General features: G+C 29.2%; 1 long non-coding RNA gene across 1 annotated transcript; it reads left to right on the top strand.

Moving 5' to 3' along the window:
- Positions 1–5,227: 5,227 nt before the first annotated feature.
- LOC123273916 lies at positions 5,228–6,337 on the top strand. The gene is made up of 2 exons (XR_006511395.1): positions 5,228–5,618; positions 6,304–6,337. It is a non-coding gene; the product is annotated as an uncharacterized LOC123273916 (long non-coding RNA).
- Positions 6,338–15,467: the final 9,130 nt, after the last annotated feature.

The raw sequence follows: 15,467 nt of genomic DNA on the forward strand, positions 1-15,467 counted from the left end.
ATTTTTTAAATTTATTGGAGGACAGGAAAGAGTGATAACGTGCCTTTACTTCTGTTAATGAATTTACTCGGGATATTAAATCAATAACATGCTGTCCAAGAGAATCATTACGTTGTTCCGCAAAATGTAATAATTTCTCTTTATTTCATCTGATTGTATAATGTGTTTCTTACGTAATTTATTGTAGATGTCCTTTTGGCAAAACAAACAGTGTTTACTAAACTCAAAAATCACTAGATACACTGCGTGTTGATATTCCGGAAACCGATGAGTTTGAAGAACCAGGAGTATCCTTGTTGGAAATTAAATATTTCGTTCGACACTTTTCGTGAACTTGAATTTCGGTTTTGCCTTCTAAAAATTTATGCTTATTATCACCGATTTTCATACTATATTCACGTAATGTGGCTATCCCACGTGCTTTAACGATTTTCACTTCTTGAGCTAATAAAGAACCAACAAACTTCCTTTCGCAGATGAAACATTTTAATGAGTAGTCCATTGTGATAAAATTATGACGGTCACAACGAAAAAAATGAGATTAAAGTATTGAGTTGGATGAAAAACTACGTGGTAATTTTGTAACTGTAATTTAATGTTCTAAATATAAGCAAAAATTGTTACTTTCTGATTCAATAGACGATTGATAACATATGCGAATGTTTCACTGGTTATTAAATTAAGAAACGTGTATCTTTCCACGATAAAAATATTAATAAGAATAATTGTATATACACCACGTTGATATACACTGAACTGCACTGGGTAACTGTTAGACAAACTATGAGCCACGTCGTCAGCTCTATCAGGTATAAGGGAACAGGTAAAAGAAATCTAACAAAAGAATCGACCTTCGAAAGAAGCAGCTGCTCACTAAATATAACACTCCAAACCGGAGTAGTATATTCTAAAAACATAATTTTTAGAACAGAAAAATAAAATACCACTACGAAAAATAAAAATTTACGAAAATTCGATAATATTGTCATAAGAATAAAAGCAAAAACAGATATAATGTTTAAACAATTAGCAATAAAGTATGATTAACAATTAATATGTTAGAAAATTAATCCCTTAACAAAAATTGTTTGAAGGTTTTTTGCTGTATCTGCATAATTTAACAAGTTAAAGATCACAAAAGATACGAAAAAGTCAAAAAAATACAGAATTTTTATAAACAAATGCATGTAATAGCTAATAAACAATAGATACGAACTTGATCTTAGATCCATCTGAAAGAAAAATTCATTCTCTATAAAAAGACCTGAATGTCCTTTATCGTATCTCTGATAGTTTAAAGATATATCAATTTTTTAATTGACAAATCAAGTAGTGGCGATAATTACCGTACCGTATGATATTAAAATTAATTATAATAAATAAAAGAAAATTTTTTTTGGAACTTTTTTATATATGGCTGTTTTTATAATTTTTTTCTGCTTCAGAAAAAAATATAACGTTGGTCAATATTTGTTTATAACAAATTGTTAAACTAATAAACAATTAAATAATTAATAAAAAAAATTTTTTTTGCCAAACTATTTAAAAGTGTAAATTATGATTTTTAAAAGCAAAATTTTTTCTTAACTAATTGTTTAAACAATCGAAATATGAAAAAATCGTTTTTAAACAATTAAAAATTAAAATTAAGAAAAATTTTTTTTTAAAAATCATAATTTTTGTGGACAACCAAATAGCAAAAAAAATTTTTCAAAAATATTGAATTTCTCTATTTGTTTAAAACAATTTTATAAACAAATTACGTAAAAATTCATAACCTATATTAATTACTGCCATTGCTTAATGTGAAAACAGGCATAGCTAAATATTAGTTGAAAAAAAATTTTTATCAACTTTTTTAGATTTTTAATTTTTCAATAGTTATAAAAAATCATAATTAACAAATTAATAAACTTTAATGAAAATTTATCGCAGGATCTTATAAAGTATATATATCAAAAGGGCTCCACGAAGTTTAAAATTTATAGGCCAATTATTTATACCTTTTATCCCATTGTTTATGCCAACGGAGATTGGGAAAAAATTTGTTAGTTAACAATTAGATAACTTTTCAAAAATGGTGATTAAACTTTTTTCTTCGCGGCTCGATTCTTTCAAGTGTTAAGAAGATACTAGAATTTTTCAAATTTTTAAAATCACATTTTATGTTATAAAAATTATTTTTATTGCTGAGCTCTCTTTAGCGGCGGCGCGCGCATGCCATGTAACAGCCGCGCGGAACCCTATTTTCAACGTCAAATTAAAATTATAAATAATGGAGATAGAGTTCCGGGAGTACGGACTTTTCTTGGAAATTTTCTCCTCTTTAACGGGCTTTTTCAAAATTGCTTAAATATTAATATTTTTCGAGTTATTAACAAAAACGAAATATCGTTTTTTCCATCTTATTTTGTTAATAACAATTGCAATTTTACCTGCACCAAAATCCTTCAAAAACATTTTTCTAGAGGTGATTCCGAATCGAATGAGCCATCGCTCATATTTTAGGACCTTTATCTCTATTTTTTCACGTTTTGAACTTGTTGACTAGACTAACCAGTCCATACCATGCATCATCAACTTATACACCAGCAAAAGCCAAAACTTGTTCTTACTTTTAATCACTTGAACTTAATATTTTGCTTTTAATGTAATTACTGCTTCAATTAATAAATTCATCACAACAAACAATTGTTAAAATTTTAATGAAATAAAAAATTACATTTAAACTAGTTTTTTTTTTTCTTTCTCTTTCTCGAGTTTATTTTTCCGAATTCACTTTTTATTTTACTTTGTTTATATTACTTTGTCTTTTTTATAATCACTTTAGATTAATATTTATAGATTTAATTATTATTAGATTTTAAACAAATTTAATAATTATTTTTCCGTGTGTTTCATTGAATTAATTTTATTTTTCCTTCTCTCGATTTATTAAATATATGTACATACACTGGACATCATCTCTTACCTCTCACACTCTCACACATCATACTTGCTTACAGCTCACAGTAATCCGTATTAATAAGTGACATATATATGTGTATATATCTGAGAATGTGTGATATTCTTTTCGTGTTTTCTATTTTCTACTGATGCTTTCTGCTATTTGCTGTTTTTAACGGTTGTATATAGTTACGAAGAAAATAATCGCTAGATGGAGCTAAATGTATCTTTGCAATATAAATTAATTAAAAAATTTATTTTTATCCTTTTAGTTAGTTAAGAAAAATAAAAAATGGTCGTGACTGCTAATTTTAATGTCATTTTATTAATATTTGATGTTTCTATTTTTTAATTACTAAAAAAATAATAAGCGTGCGCACCCACCATGAGAAATATGACGAGAAATGTGTCACACTGGCGTGCGACGCCATGATTGTGTTATTTATTAAAAAATCTGCAGGTGGCTTCACACTTCAGTCACATCACAATACGCGAAATGAAAACTTGAAATTTAAAAATCATTTTATATTTCACATTTTATTAATTTACATTTAAAAATTAAATAAGTTTTATGAAACGATTGTACTGTAAATAAGTATTTAACAGTTTTAATTGATAAAAAAAGTGTCAATTAATATTTTCAATAAAATATTATTTTTAATAAATTACCACGTGTTTTAATTTTAATTTTTTAACATGAAATTGTTAATTTCTTTGTTTAAAGTTACTTTTCTTAAAAACTATATGAATGGATGCACGGTGGCTTGCTCTTGCTCTAAAAATATTCGCGGTCGCGAATTAGTCGCGGTTAACCTATAAAAATAATAAAAACTACAAAAATCAGCAACTCCCAAAAAGTCACGTAAGGGACACTAGGGTGGGGGTTGTAGTGGGGGTATCTGGAAAGGGCATATGAGAAGGGGCAGTTACCCCGAGGAGCTCAGTTCCCGGACGGCCGGCCAAGGGTGCACATCGAGCAATGATGTCGTAAACTTTGCCAGTCGTCCATATTACCCTCTCGAGTAGTTTTTTATCGCGTCTTTTTGTGTTTTGCGTATACTAGAGTCGTTTTATAATTTTCAATAAAGTAGAATCAGTTTTGAAAAAATTTAAAGTGTAGAGTCATACTCGTGTTAGTTATCGGTATTTTCATTAAACTTTCACCACGCTGCCAAATTGATTCGCGTTTTTGTTGATTTTTTTTAGACAATTATTAAATTAAATTCAGTGTTTTTTTTTTATTTTAATTAAATTCAGACACATCCACACACAGACATACACACACAATTACCCTAAACCTTTACTTATCTTTCTGTCTATCTTTTTTAATTTTATTCTCGGTCAGTTTTCTTATAAATTGTAGAGTCATTTAATTTTTTTAATTAGCTTCAACCCTTAATCATACACACACACACACACTTCCGGCTCTTCTTAAAGGAGTTTCTTTCAACTCTTTTGGGGAGAGTTTTCTTACCGTTCTCCGTTCGTTTGCTACCATTAGATTCTCGCGTCGTCTCGTCGTATTTACAATTCGGTTTATAATTAGTTCGGTGGTTTTGTGCGTTCTTTTAAATAATTAATTATTAAACGGGCAGTTAGCGTAGAGTCAGTCGTCTCGGTGAATTTTCACAAGCGTGAAGTATCGTTGCTTGATGATGGTGCGCAACATCATCTTGCATATAAGATCTTCCTGGAAATCAAATTAATCCTGATCTTTGGGAATTCATTTGGGATTAAGCATGTTCACCCCTTGAGTGCCCGGGCGCGATTTGGGTGACGGTTTAATCCCTTTTTAATTTTCTCTGATCAATTCTTTTGCTTTCCAAGTTTTAAAATTCATCGAGCGACATTGTTTAATTAAATAATAAATAAATAAATAGAGTCATTTTGTTGCCAACTGCCCCGTTTTTGCTCGCGATTAGTTTTTTTTTGCTAACAATGATAATAAATAGTATACCATCGAGCTGATTTCGCGGTTCGCGTTTTTCTATCGCGGTCTTTTCGGGCTCCACACTATCTTTTCACACTAACACACACACACTCACCACCCCCTTACCAACCCCCCCCTTTTTTTTTTTTAATTAAATAATAAACAATAAAGTAGAGTCATTTTTTTTATCCAAAACTGACCGTGCCTTTTAGCGTCACTTCTTTTCTTTTCCTTCTTTCTTTGTCGTGAGAGCCTACTGACGCCAAAACCACTCTCTACACTCTTACTTACACTTCAATAGACCGGTTGCAGTAGTTTCTTTTTTTTACAATTAAATTCATCGTTTAATTAATTCGAAAAAAAAAAAATACCGTAAAGTCACGCGTGTGGGCACAAACAATCGAATCGCAAAAGTATTTATGACTACTTTTTGCATTCGATTCGTTGCCATTTTTGTATTTTTTTTTTTTCGTGTTGTGAATCAATTTGGCATTCATCATCAATATCATCTAATAATACCGATAATTAATGCGAGGTTTTCAATTAGTTCGCGTCAATTGATTTTTATCGCCATTAGATTAAATATAAAATAATAAATAATTTAGTGAAAATCGAGAGGGTATAAAAAGGGGGCTGCTAATACGTTTTTTTAGTGTGTTTCTACAGGAAGTATGCCAAGGAATCAAGGACAAGAGGATTCAGCCAAGGACCAGGACTCAGTAATCCAATCAAGGACCAAAAAGTAAGGATTACTCAATAATAAAAGTGTTAATGTGAATAGTGTTGAAAGTGATGACTTAAAGATATTAATCAGTGATTGATTAATGTGTGTCTAATAGATGGATGGACCAAGGATTAAGGTAAAAGCCCCAATAGATGATCACGTACCAGTATGTGATCACTCCATGTATCTGTATATCTATATTCACAAATATAGGTATACAAATACATGGAGTGATCATACTGGTACATGATCATCTATTGGGGCTTTTACCTTACACAAGAATAAAAAGTGTTATCAGTGATTAAGGTAAAAGCCCCAATAGATGATCATGTACCAGTATATGATCACTCCATGTATTTGTATACCTATATTTGTGAATATAGATATACAGATACATGGAGTGATCATATACTGGTACGTGATCATCTATTGGGGCTTTTACCTTAATCCTTGGTCCATCCATCTAGACACACATTAATCAATCACTGATTAATATCTTAATACCTTAATCACTGATAACACTTTTTATTCTTGTGTAAGGTAAAAGCCCCGATAGATGATTATGTACCAGTATATGATCACTCCATGTATTTGTATACCTATATTTGTGAATACAAATACAGGTACATGATCATATTTTGGGGCTTTTACCTTATAGTGAATTAAACAAGTTACTTAACAGTGTGTTCTGTGGTATGTTCAGAAGGAAGGACCAAAGATGCGAGGACCAAGGATGACAAAATAATTCAAGGACAAGGACCAGCGATTCAACAATTCACGGGAGAAGGAACAAGAGGACCAGCAAGCAACCAACGATCCGAGGATTCAAGAATTCAAGAGGAAGACGAGGAAATCCATGGACCAGAAGAGCCGACCAATTCAATCAAGGACTAGGATCAAGAGGACTGGGATTCAACAAAAAGAGTAAATTAGTATTTTTATAATTTTTTTATTACTTTTACTATTATTTATTTAATTTTTTTAGAATCCTAAATTTAATTTCCCTCACATATGATTATTATTATTATTCAATTAATTTTTTTGCAGCGTCCCCCAAATTTTAATCCCCTCTGATATTATTATTATTATTATTTATGTATTTAATCATTTTCAGCGCCCCCTAAATTTTACTCCCCCTGATATGTTTATTATTATTTATTTAATTTTCTTAGTGCCCCAAATTTTATTCTCTATTAATATTTATTTATTTAATTATTTACAGCACCTTAAATTTAAACCCCCTCTAATATTATTATTATTATTTGTTTATTTAATTATTTACAGCATCCCAAATTTTAACCCCCTCTAATGTTATGATTATTATTATTATTTAATAATTTAATTTTTTACAGCACCCTAAATTTTAACCCCTTCTAACATTATTATTAATTATTTATTTATTTATTTACAGCACCCCAAATTATAACCTCCTTTAATATTATTATTATTATTATTTATTTCTTTTTTACTGCGCCTACATTTTAACCCCTTCCAATATTATTATTATTTAATTATTTAATTATTTACAGCACCCTGAATTTTAACCCCCTCTAATACTATTATTATTTAATTTATTTATTTAATTTTTTACAGCGCCCCGAATTTTAATCCCCTCTAATATTATTATTATTATTCATTTAATTTTTTTCAGCGCGCTGAATTTTTATTCCCTGATATTATTTTTATTATTAATTTCATTTTTTTCAGCACCCTAAATTTTAACCCCTTCTAACATTATTATTAATTATTTATTTATTTATTTACAGCACCCCAAATTAAAACCTTTAATATTATTATTATTATTATTATTATTATTATTATTATTATTATTTATTTCTTTTTTACTGCGCCCACATTTTAACCCCCTCCAATATTATTATTATTTAATTATTTAATTTATTTATTTAATTTTTACAGCGCCCCGAATTTTAATCCCCTCTAATATTATCATTATTATTTATTTAATTATTTTTCCTGGGGCGCCCCAAAATCTGATTCCCACTAATATTATTATTCCTATTTATTTAATTTTTTCAGCTCCCCAGAATTACCCACCCCTAATATTATCAGTTTAATTAAATTTAATTTTTTGTTTCAGCTCCCCGTTAAATAATTAATTTCCACCTATAATATTAATAATAGAATAATCATTTTCTAATTTTGTTTGTATCTTATTTTATGTTGTATGATTGTATGATTGTATGAGTGAGATAATTATAATTGTGTGCTGTATGATAAATGTGTGATGTATGATGTATGATAAATGGACCTCCGCAATAAGGTGGTCCAATTATGTAAGCTGTGTTGGCCGGGTTTCCCTGGGGTTTCCTAAAAGTTTGGCTTTAAGAAGCCAAACGAAGGCCGGTACAATTAATATCGTTACTGGTTAACGATATTAATTGTAGGTGAATGCGCACAGTTCCGTTCCCCAGTCGCGTAATTTTTTTTTTTTTTTTTATTCAATAAAGTGAATTATTTCACCTAAACAAAAGAATCACGTCTTGTTATTTGGCTTATTCCTTCCCCTTAGTTTTAATTCGATTTTAAGTAGTTTATAATTAGATTTAAGACTCACATCAACTCTCCTGGCGCAGCTCATGGGTTAAAAAGGTAATTATAATATATATATTTATTAATTATTAAAAAAGTATGAAGTAAAAAAAAAAGTCTAGTCTTTTAGTAATAGTTTCTTTAAAAACTGTTTTGGTTATTGAAACATTGCCTTTATAAAATTCCAAAATTCTCAATTAACCATTCGATTAATTAAAAAAAAAAAAAAAAAAAAAACAGTTGTTAGATAATATATTAGAATTAACATCAATTATCCAATAATATCGCGTCATATTAAAATTTAGTTACATTACTTGATTAAAATAAAAAAATAAAATCAAAAAAAAAGAATGATTACAAGAAGCTTAACGAAGGCCAGTTCAATCAATGTCGTTGCCGATTAATAATATTAATTGTAGATAAATGTTGTTTTTTTTTTTAATAAAGCAAATCATTTCTCCCTTAAAAAAAAATTCCTGTCTTATTATTTATCTGATTCTTTTTCCTTTAGTTGTAATTAGTTTGTAAGTAAATTTAAGCATGATTCTTTAAGGAAGTCCTTTCGCTCCAGTTGAGTCATAACAACTGTAGTAGTAAATTTTCAATAAATTAAAATACAAAACCCATAAAAATTCCTAAAATTAAAAAATAAATAGTATATGAGGCATTAATCGTTGAAATTTTGAAAATTAAAAAAAAAATAGTTAAATACAAAAATTAATTTGACTGTTGTAAATCAGCTGTTAGTAACCTGTCCGTGATTTGGCAATGCTTTATTTCGGTTGTTTACATTTTTATTTGCACAATATAACCTTAACTGTGTTTAACTTTTTGCAGTCAGTGTAAATAAATAAATTAATTAAAAATGTTTAGTCACAAAACCATAACATTCTAATGTCTCATGGCAGGAATGCTAGTATTTTTTAATTATTGTTTTATTTTTCAATTATGAATTATGAAAATTTGTTAACAATAAATTAACTAAAGTATGCATGAAAAACATAAGCGCGTTAAAGTTTAGTTTGAATTTATTGAATGGTCTGAAGCTTGCGCGCTACGCAACGTTGCCAAATCTTTTGACTCCATTTTATTGTAGGTAACTTGAGAATTTTTTGTGATTTTTAAATATTAATTTCTCAATAAATATCTCAGTAACTGATATATTTTATTGCAAAAAAAGAAACCTGAATATTTGGAAAATCTGATTTTTAGTTTTTTTTTACTTCATCTAATCCATGACTGATAGTATAATTCGAGAAATACTGCAAACGTCTGATTTTCTCATAAGACTCTGAACAAATACTAACATTAAAAAATTTTATTTTTTCAAAAATTTGTCCGGTAAAGTATAATTTAAACCTCACTATAAGATAAATAAGGACCTTAACTATTAGAAAAAAATTAAATTTACTAATAATCGAATATTTTTATTTTACATTGGCGGCGAAAGGACCTCCTTAAATTTTCTGGTGCGGCTTGCAGTAAATCATGGTAAGTATGAAATTTTAATTGCCCGAAACTGTTTAAATTTAAGTATTTTACTAGTGATGGATTTAATTTTAATTCGAGAACGATTTACTTCTTTTTTTGTTTTTTATTTTCTAATTTTTGTCTATAATTTTCATTGTTTTTTAAAATTAAATTTAATTAATAGTTATTAAATAAATAATATATAATTACCGTATGTTTATATCCTTGAAACTGCCGCAGGAACATGTAGAAATCTTTCTTAAATCTAACTATAATCTACTTATGAGCTAATTAAGACTAAAGGAACAGGGTTGAGATAAATGATAAGGCAGAATTTTATTCGTTAGGGCGAGTATTCGCTTTATTGAATAAAAAAAAAAAAATTACGCGACTGGGGACGCAACTGTGCGCATTCACCTACAATTAATATCGTTAACCAGTAACGATATTAATTGTACCGGCCTTCGTTTGGCTTTTTAATGCCAAACTTTTGGGAAACCCCAGAGAAACCCGGCCGACACAGCTTACAAAATTAAACCACTTTTAGAGTGGCTCAAAATTACACACATCATACGTCACACACAATAATAATTACTGCATACAATCACACGATATAAAAATATTATACCGGTATAATAATTTTTCTTATTATAATGTGTAAATACATATATGGGCCCTGTTTAAAAATATTGATTGAAAAGAATTGAAAATTATGAAATTCGAATACTTTTCAATCATTTCAATTCTTTTGTTTGTATATATAGATTTACAGTTTGCATGGAGTGACCGCTTTTCAATTCTTTTCAATCAGTATTTTTAACCAGGGGGAGTGCAGAAATAAGAAATATAAATAAAAATTACTATTATTATTGTGGGGGGTAAATACAAATAGGGTGCTGAAAAAAAATCTAAATAAATATTATTATTATTATTATTATTATTTGGGGGTAAACAAATATGAGGGCGCTGGAATAAAAAATATAGATAAATATTATTATTAGTGGGGAAAACAAATTTAGGGTGCTGAAAAGAAATATAAATAAGAATTATTATTATTTGGGGGTAGTTAAATATGGGGGCGCTGAAATAAAATATATGAATAAATATTATTATTATTATTATTATTATTATTTGGGGGTAAACAAATATGGGGGCGCTGAAATAAAAAATATAAATAAATATTATTATTAGTGGGGGAAAACAAATTTAGGGTGCTGAAAAGAAATATAAATAAGAATTATTATTATTTGGGGGTAGTTGAATATGGGGGCGCTGAAATAAAATATATGAATAAATATTATTATTATTATTATTATTATTATTTGGGGGTAAACAAATATGGGGCGCTGAAATAAAAAATATAAATAAATATTATTATTAGTGGGGGAAAACAAATTTAGGGGTGCTGAAAAGAAATATAAATAAGAATTATTATTATTTGGGGGTAATTAAATATGGGGGCGCTGGAATAAAATATATGAATAAATATTATTATTATTATTATTGGGAAAATATAGGGGTACTAAAATTAAAATATAAATACAAATTATCTTATTATTAGTAGGGGTATATGAAAATAGGGGTGCTGAAAGAAAAATGTAAATACGAATTATTATTATTATTAGGATTGGGAGTAAATAGATATAGCGGTGCTGAAAAGAAATATAAATAAATACTATTATTGTTATTATTTGGGGGTGAATAAATATGGGGGCGCTGGAATAAAAAATATAGTTAAATATGATTATTATGATTATGGGGGAGGGGGGTAAATAAATGTGGGGTGCTTAAGGAAAATATAAATACACAATATTATTATTAACATTGGGAGTGAATAAATATGGGATTGCATAAATAAAAACATGAATAAATATTATTACTATTATTAAGGGAAATGAATAAATATAGCAGTGCTGAAATCAAAACATTAATAAATATAATTATCATTATTATTGGGGCTAAATAAATACCGGGGCGCTAAAATAAAAAATTATTATTATTATTACTGTCGGGGGTGAATAAATATCGGGTTGCTGAAAAGAGAAATTATGTACGAATATTATTATTATTATAAGGGGTAAATGAATATGGGGGCGCTATAATAAAAATGTAAATAAAAATAAAATTTAAAAAGATAAATAGTAATAAAAAAACCTGATACTTTTTTTGTTGTCCTTCGTTACACTGGTCCTTGTCCTATGATCCTTGGTCCTCGTCCTGGAATCCTCTGTCCTTGGCTCCGTCTTTTGGTCCCGTGGCTGAATCCTAATGTTTTATATCCTTAGTCCTTGGTCCTCGATCCTTGGTCCTTGATTCTTGGTCGTTGATCCTTGGTCCATCCATCTAGACACACATTAATCAATCACTGATTAATATCTTAATACCTTAATCACTTATAACACTTTTTATTCTTGTGTACGGTAAAAGCCCCAATAGATGATCATGTACCAGTATATGATCACTCCATGTATCTGTATATCTATATTTGTGAATATAGATATGTGATACATGGAGTGATCACATACTGGTACGTGATCATCTATTGGGGCTTTTACCTTACACAACAATAAAAGTGTTATCAGTGATATAGTAAGCATATAATCGTGATTGATTAATAGACCAAGATTAAAGCCTCAATGATCATGTACCAGTATATGATCACTCCATGTATTTGTATACCTATATTTGTGAATATAGATATACAGATACATGGAGTGATCACATACTGGTACGTGATCATCTATTGGGGCTTTTACCTTAATCCTTGGTCCATCCATCTAGACACACATTAATCAATCACTGATTAATATCTTTAAGTCATCACTTTCAACACTATTCACATTAACACTTTTATTATTGAGTAATCCTTACTTTTTGGTCCTTGATTGGATTACTGAGTCCTGGTCCTTGGCTGAATCCTCTTGTCCTTGATTCCTTGGCACACTTCCTGTAGAAACACACTAAAAAAACGTATTAGCAGCCCCCTTTTTATACCCTCTCGATTTTCCCTGGATTATTTATTATTTTATATTTAATCTAATGGCGATAAAAATTAATTGACTTTAAATTGACGCGAACTAATTGAAAACCTCGCATTAATTATCGGTATTATTAGATGATATTGATGATGAATGCCACATTGATTCACAACACGAAAAAAAAAAAATACAAAAATGGCAACGAATCGAATGCAAAAAGTAGTCATAAATACTTTTGCGATTCGATTGTTTGTGCCCACACGCGTGACTTTACGGTATTTATTTATTTATGAATTAATTAAACGATGAATTTAATTGTAAAAAAAAAAAAGAAACTACTGCAACCGGTCTATTGAAGTGTAAGTAAGAGTGTAAGGAGTGGTTTTGTCGTCAGTAGGCTCTCACGACAAAGAAAGAAGGAAAAGAAAAGAAGTGACGCTAAAAGGCACGGTCAGTTTTGGATAAAAAAAATGACTCTACTTTATTGTTTATTATTTAATTAAAAAAAAAAAAGGGGGGGGGTTGGTAAGGGGGTGGTGAGTGTGTGTGTGTTAGTGTGAAAAGATAGTGTGGAGCCCGAAAAGACCGCGATAGAAAAAACGCGAACCGCGAAATCAGCTCGATGGTATACTATTTATTATCATTGTTAGCAAAAAAAAACTAATCGCGAGCAAAAACGGGGCAGTTGGCAACAAAATGACTCTATTTATTTATTTATTATTTAATTAAACAATGTCGCTCGATGAATTTTAAAACTTGGAAAGCAAAAGAATTGATCAGAGAAAATTAAAAAGGGATTAAACCGTCACCCAAATCGCGCCCGGGCACTCAAGGGGTGAACATGCTTAATCCCAAATGAATTCCCAAAGATCAGGATTAATTTGATTTCCCAGGAAGATCTTATATGCAAGATGATGTTGCGCACCATCATCAAGCAACGATACTTCACGCTTGTGAAAATTCACCGAGACGACTGACTCTACGCTAACTCCCCGTTTAATAATTAATTATTTAAAAGAACGCACAAAACCACCGAACTAATTATAAACCGAATTGTAAATACGAGACGACGCGAGAATCTAATGGTAGCAAACGAACGGAGAACGGTAAGAAAACTCTCCCCAAAAGAGTTGAAAGAAACTCCTTTAAGAAGAGCCGGAAGTGTGTGTGTGTGTGTATGATTAAGGGTTGAAGCTAATTAAAAAAATTAAATGACTCTACAATTTATAAGAAAACTGACCGAGAATAAAATTAAAAAAGATAGACAGAAAGATAAGTAAAGGTTTAGGGTAATTGTGTGTGTATGTCTGTGTGTGGATGTGTCTGAATTTAATTAAAATAAAAAAAAAACACTGAATTTAATTTAATAATTGTCTAAAAAAAATCAACAAAAACGCGAATCAATTTGGCAGCGTGGTGAAAGTTTAATGAAAATACCGATAACTAACACGAGTATGACTCTACACTTTAAATTTTTTCAAAACTGATTCTACTTTATTGAAAATTATAAAACGACTCTAGTATACGCAAAACACAAAAAGACGCGATAAAAAACTACTCGAGAGGGTAATATGGACGACTGGCAAAGTTTACGACATCATTGCTCGATGTGCACCCTTGGCCGGCCGTCCGGGAACTGAGCTCCTCGGGGTAACTGCCCCTTCTTATATGCCCTTTCCAGATACCCCCACTACAACCCCCACCCTAGTGTCCCTTACGTGACTTTTTGGGAGTTGCTGATTTTTGTAGTTTTTATTATTTTTATAGGTTAACCGCGACTAATTCGCGACCGCGAATATTTTTTAGACCAAGAGCAAGCCACCGTGCATCCATTCATATAGTTTTTAAGAAAAAAAAAGTAACTTTAAACAAAGAAATTAACAATTTTATGTTGAAAAATTAAAATTAAAACACGTGGTAATTTATTAAAAATAATATTTTATTGAAAATATTAATTGACACTTTTTTTATCAATTAAAACTGTTAAATACTTATTTACAGTACAATCGTTTCATAAACTTTATTTAATTTTTAAATGTAAATTAATAAAATGTGAAATATAAAATGATTTTTAAATTTCAAGTTTTCATTTCGCGTATTGTGATGTGACTGAAGTGTGAAGCCACCTGCAGATTTTTTAATAAATAACACAATCATGGCGTCGCACGCCAGTGTGACACATTTCTCGTCATATTTCTCATGGTGGGTGCGCACGCTTATTATTTTTTTAGTAATTAAAAAATAGAAACATCAAATATTAATAAAAATGACATTAAAATTAGCAGTCACGACCATTTTTTTATTTTTCTTAACTAACTAAAAGGATAAAAATAAATTTTTTAATTAATTTATATTGCAAAGATACATTTAGCTCCATCTAGCGATTATTTTCTTCGTAACTATATACAACCGTTAAAAACAGCAAATAGCAGAAAGCATCAGTAGAAAATAGAAAACACGAAAAGAATATCACACATTCTCAGATATATACACATATATGTCACTTATTAATACGGATTACTGTTAGCTGTAAGCAAGTAGGATGTGTGAGAGTTGGAGAGGGAATAGATTATGTCCAGTGTGTGTACATATATTTAATAACCGAGAGAGAAGGAAAAATAAAAATTAATTCAATGAAACACACGGAAAAATAATTATTAAATTTGTTTTAAAATCTAATAATAATTAAATCTATAAATATTAATCTAAAGTGATTATAAAAAAGACAAAGTAATATAAACAAAGTAAAATAAAAAGTGAATTCGGAAAAATAAACTCGAGAAAGAGAAAGAAAAAAAAAAACTAGTTTAAATGTAATTTTTTATTTCATTAAAATTTTAACAATTGTTTATTGTGATGAATTTATTAA

Source organism: Cotesia glomerata, unplaced genomic scaffold, assembly GCF_020080835.1.
Source record: "Cotesia glomerata isolate CgM1 unplaced genomic scaffold, MPM_Cglom_v2.3 scaffold_161, whole genome shotgun sequence".
Classification (NCBI taxonomy): domain Eukaryota; kingdom Metazoa; phylum Arthropoda; class Insecta; order Hymenoptera; family Braconidae; genus Cotesia; species Cotesia glomerata.